The sequence below is a fragment of the Spermophilus citellus genome, assembly GCF_964194105.1.
Source record: "Spermophilus citellus genome assembly, chromosome: 2".
NCBI lineage: Eukaryota > Metazoa > Chordata > Mammalia > Rodentia > Sciuridae > Spermophilus > Spermophilus citellus.
In genome coordinates this window covers 218183707-218189405 of record NC_138183.1, presented here as the reverse complement: position 1 = coordinate 218189405, position 5699 = coordinate 218183707, and the positions used below count along the sequence as shown (strand labels likewise).

Genomic DNA, 5699 nt, shown 5'->3' with positions numbered 1-5699 from the left:
CTTCTCCCTTTCTAAACTTTCCTTGAAGATTAATTAATAGTTTGCTCTGTTTCTGTAATACTTTCACCTGGATTTCCTTTTCTTTAAATTCTGGGTTGCTATTCTTTACTAACAATGTGATGACCCCATCCCCATACCAAACTATCCCCCAACACAGAGTTCAAATTAGATGAAAATGTAGCCCAGGATGTGTGACTATCTAAAATTGCAAGGAACAAGCAACAGGAAAAGTCACACTAAATAGCTATCTGAAAGGTCAGACCTCACCTGTGCCAAGGGAGCCAGGAATAGGAGAGCTCTACAATCATCTCTGAAGTAGAGAATACTGCCGGGGTATTCAGGAACATTTATCTCTGCCAGTTTCCCCTACTTCTCAGACAGCTGATCATACAGTTTGGGCACATAGTAGTCCCATTCAGCCTGGTAACTCAGCCAGCCACTGAGGACCCCACCTTGTACTCCTTGCAAAAGGCCGCCACCTTGAATTTGCCTTGTCTCCCTGTGGTTGCTGAGAATGAGTTCATCCCACTTTCAGTGGCTTTGTCCTGTTCGAAGACCAGCCAGATATAGCAGTGGATGTCTGTGCCACTGGCAGGCCCAGAGCCCCTATAAATCGAGAGGACCTACCTCTGCTATTATCGTTGCCTTTCATGCTGAATGCTAGAAAGTGGTGCCATTCCCTGTATTTGGGAGACTGCCTGCTAGGAGCATCCGGGTCTGTCAGGACCACGGTGTGGAGTTTATCTGGATCAAGAGCATCTCATGTAATGCTGGTGGGTCTGTTCTTAATCTGGATCACCGTCAGTACTTTGCCCAGCTTGTCCACCCCCTTAAGCCACCCGCAGTGGGTGCTGGGGCTGCTTCTCCACCTCGTACAGGCTCAATATCCTGGACCACTTGCTGAGGTCTACCCACATGGCTGTGCAGAGCTGGCAGTTCAGCTGCGAACCTGGCGCGAAGTGAAAAGCAGACACACTGCACAGACTTGGAACGGTCCCTGAGGCTAGTATTGATTTTTTAAAATATTTTTTTAATTTTAACTATTCATAGCAGTAGAATGCATTTATACACTTTGATATATCATACATAGCTGGGATATAATTTCTCATTTTTATGAGTGTACATGTTGCAGAGTCATATTGGTTGGATAGTCACATATATACATACAGTAAGCAACTCCAGATTGTTCTTATGCAATGATGTGTGATCAGCTCTGTTTGGTCAGAATATGCTTCAAAAATGCTTCATTCTATCTTTCCTATCCCCACATCCTCTCCCTTCTCTCCTATCATTTCCCTCTATCTAAGGTAATTCTATTCTTCCCTAGTGCCCCTCGCCTTATTATGAATTACCATTTGCATATTAGAGAAAACATTCAGCCTTTGATTTTGTGGGATTGGCTTATTTCACTTAGCATGATATCCTCCAACTCCAAACATTTACTGGCAAATTCCATAATTTCACTCTTCTTTAAAGCAGAGTAATATTCCCTTGAGTATATATGCCATATTTTCTTTATCCATTCATCTATTAAGGGATACCTATGTTGGTTCCATAGTCTAGCTATTGTGTATTGAGATGCTATAATGACACATCCATTGATGTGGATGCGTCACTATAATATACCAACTTTAAGTATATACTCCTTTGGGTATAAACCAAGGAGTAGGATAGCTGGGTCAAATGGGGGTTCCATTCCCAATTTTCTGAAGGAGCTCTGTACCGCTTTCCGTAGTGGTTATACCAATTTGCAGTCCCATCAGCAATGTATAAGTGTACCTTTTTCACCACTAGCATTGATTTTGTGAGTTCTTTTTCTTTGGTTTCTATAATGAAGCAGAGGATCATCACCTTCCAGGATTTTGCTTCCTAAAGAAGTTTCCCTGTTTTTTGGAAGTCTGGATATCTCTCAGCATTGTCACCGACCTTCATGTTATATTTAAGTATTTTCTTATACCAGTGCTCTTAAGAAGATATATAGAAATTTCTTTAATTTAAACACAGCTTTCCACAATCATACAACTTTCTCAGTGACAGGATTATTCAGAGAAGTGAAAACACAGGAAATGAAAGACAGTCATTAGAAAATATTTCTCCCCCATTTCTTATTTATAAGATTAATGTTTCAGAGAAGTTAAGATATAGAAAATTATAAAAATTATTAGAAAATATGGCTCTGCAACATTTAATATTTGCTGATTTTTTTTGTTTTACTGCATATCATCAAAGTACTACATCATTGAAATAATTTTTTTGCATTTTTTCATGTTAATTTAAAAATTCAATTCATGTTACTATAAGCTGACTTTTCTTCCTTTTGGAAAATGATATAGTGAACAAAGATATTCTAATCCTTACATATTTCTAGCCCTTATATAAAAAGATATTTGTGTCTTTTAATTAATTTTATAGGAAGACTCTGAATAACCTTATTAAATCTTAAAAATAATAATGCAAAACAATTAATGTATCTGTGTGGATATGATCTTTTGATGGGTTCCTGCTTCAAAGTCACTCACAGCTGGTGCAGTCAGAACTGATTAATTACTGAGTCCAGGAGGCCACAAGCCATTATCATGACTGTCGGACTCTCAGACCCTCTGGGATAGCCTCAAAACCATAATGAATAAAATTTACATATTATTTCTGTAATTTGTTAATAAAGTGCCAAGAAGTTAGCCTCTATGACTCTCAAATATATGAAAAGCAAAATAATTTTTAAAATGTTTGGTCAGAATGTGCTTCAAAAATGCTTCACGATGGCTGGGGTTGCAGCTCAAAGAACACTTGCCTAGCATGTATGTAATACTGGGATCAATTCTCAATACCACATATAAATAAATGAATAAAATAAAGGTACATCACATCTAAAAAATATTTTTAAAAAAATGTTTCATGAATTCACTAAAAAAATAGCATCTTTTTCTTCATTCATTAAAAAAAAAAAACTTAGTATCCTCATGGATACAATAAAATAAATAAAACCCATGTAGTAAGCCTCTATACTTGATCTTCTTGTGGAGTCTTAATCATTATTCATTCTTAGACTTTTCTTGTATCAGACCATTTCCATCCTAAAATCCATATTTGTATAATTAATGTACTAATAAGTGTGCAAACTATGTTCCTTGCACTTGTATAGAACAAATGTTTAACTGTTTAAGTTAATATCTGTCAATTCCAAAATAAACTAGATACCCAAGACAATGAAAAACCTACTTTCAATACATTAAGCAGTAAGTCAAACTACTTTTTAGTGAAATAGAGTATTTTAGTCAGTTTTTTTCTGCTTTGTCTAAAAGATCTGACCAGAACAATTTTAAAAGAAGAAAAGTTTATTTGTGGCTTACAGTTTTAGAGGTCTTATTCATAGAAGGCTGGATCCATTCCTCAGGGCTGAAGGTGAGGCCAAACATCATGGTGTAAGAGTGTGGCAGAGGCAAGCAGCTCACATCATGATCAGAGAGCAGAGACTCCACTTGCCAGATACAAATACAAACCCTAAAGCCACACGCTACCACTCCAGTTACTACTCAGTTAATTCCTATAAGAGTATTAGTTCACTGATTGGATTAAGATTCTTTCAACCCAAACATTTCTCCTCTGAACCTTCTTGCATTGTCTCACACATGAGCTTTTGAGGGTCACCTCACATAGAAACCAGAACATAGAGCTTAAGAAATTGTATGACGATAGTGGATTTCCTCTTATGAATATATGTTCATTATTTACTTGAAAAAATGTAGTATATTAACATAAAACACAGTCACAAAAATCTATATGCCATTTGTATGAACTAGCTTGAGATTCCCTAAGATCCCATCATGGTCTCAAGTTAAAGACCTCTGAGGTGGTGAAACATTTATATTTCTACCTCATTTAACAGAAGAATTCCATCCAGTTTGCCTGAAAGTTTGAGAATTTTGCAAAAAGCTTACAATGAAATGATGTTTTGTTCTTTTCTGTGTTGCTACAACACCATATGTGAGACAGGGTTTTTTATAAAAATAAATTAATAAATTGAATTCTTAACAGTTCTGGATGCTGTAAAACCAAAGACCTGAAGGGCTATGTCTGATGTGTCATAATATGGTGCAGTCAGAACTGATCTATTACTGAGTCCAGGAGTTCACAAACCATTAACATGACTGTCGGACACTCAGACCCTCTGGGATAGCCTCAATACCATAATGAATAAAATTTACCTATTATTTCTGCAATTTGTTAATAAAAGTGCCATGCCTCTTCAACTTGCTCAAATATATAAAAGCAAAATCAATCCTGATACTTTTCCTCTGATTTTTATAGAACTTGCCTCATCTTTGAGTTCTCCTGATTTCCCCCCATTAAGTTGTGTGTACATCTTTATCAACCATGCTACTGTTGATGATATGTTCCCCCCCCTTTTTTTTTTGATTATTCAACCAGTGAAATAAGTCTGATATGGTATTGCAGACTGTGACGCAAGTGACTTGGGAGACTTTGTCAAAAGGCTGTTCAGATTGAGTCCAGCCTAGGCAATGTGGAGAGACCCAGTCTCAAAAAGATAAAATTGTAAAAAGAGCTGGGGATGTAGCTCAGTGGTAGAGTGCCCCCGAATTTAATCCCCAGTACCACATAAAAAGGAACAGGGGTAGAATAAATACGGCATAATTGAGAAGACATAAAATTTCTGAAAGAACAAAAAATGTATTACAAATCAGTAAATTAAAAAATTAAATAAATGCTATCAATAATTTTGGCTTACCACTGAGAGATAATTAACACTACACAGTTCACTTATTATCCGAAGTTATAGCACTTATGTCTTTAGACTTTTCACAGGTCCATTTCTCCTCTAGGGCAGATCTGGGCATTATTTCTCATTATTTCCTACTCCTTACTTTATGAATCAAGAAAACAGTTAAAAGACAACTCCAATAAAATCAGGCAAAGGAAGAAACAAATTATTTATGCAAGTTTGAATAATTGTAAGATTTTTTTATACATATTGGAAATACTGCTATTAAAAAGAAATGAGAAAAAAGACATTGTAGACTATGTTCATTCATCTTCATATTTTAGCTATATTGGGGATTATGGACTTCACAGTATTCAGTCCATTGTCAGAAAAATTGGTTTTAAATCATCGGAGTGGCTGCAGTGGGGGTTCAGAAGGGGAGAAAGTTATATTCTTCCTTTGAACACTAATGCCTAACACTAACTATGTGTTGTTTTTCTTTACCTATACAAAACCAAACAGACTCAGGTACAGTTAAGGTGAAAACAATTCACATTGTCATTCAACCAGCAAATACTTTTGAGTGCTCATAGTGTGCTTAGCATTCATCTAGGCTTTAGAGAAAACACACAAGCATGCATTTTGAGCATGCTTGTGTGATGGAAGTTTCCCATCAAGTAAAATAAGGAAAATATTGTATTTGGAAGGTGTTGAACTATGAAAATTGAACATATAATATGAAATCATAATTGGGCAGTATGAGGTTTCTCGGGATCCACAGTACTTATTAGTTGGAATCTGAGAAAGAAAATGAAGTAACCTGAGGAATTTTAGAGTAATAAGTAAAATTAAAAGGCAAAGGATCAGTTTATATAGTATCTTTTAGGCCTTCATATTGATTTTTTCCTAAATTAAAGTCAATTAATATATTAGAATGCAAATTATACTTTTTCAATGTAATTAAACTTAATGTGGCCAA

General features: G+C 35.8%; 1 pseudogene across 1 annotated transcript; it reads right to left on the bottom strand.

Annotated features, from left to right (window-relative positions):
• Positions 1 to 366: 366 nt before the first annotated feature.
• LOC308642380 (phosphatidylethanolamine-binding protein 1-like) lies at positions 367 to 917 on the bottom strand (annotated as a pseudogene). The gene has a single exon. The product of its transcript is annotated as a phosphatidylethanolamine-binding protein 1-like (transcript).
• Between the last annotated feature and the right edge of the window lie 4782 nt (positions 918 to 5699).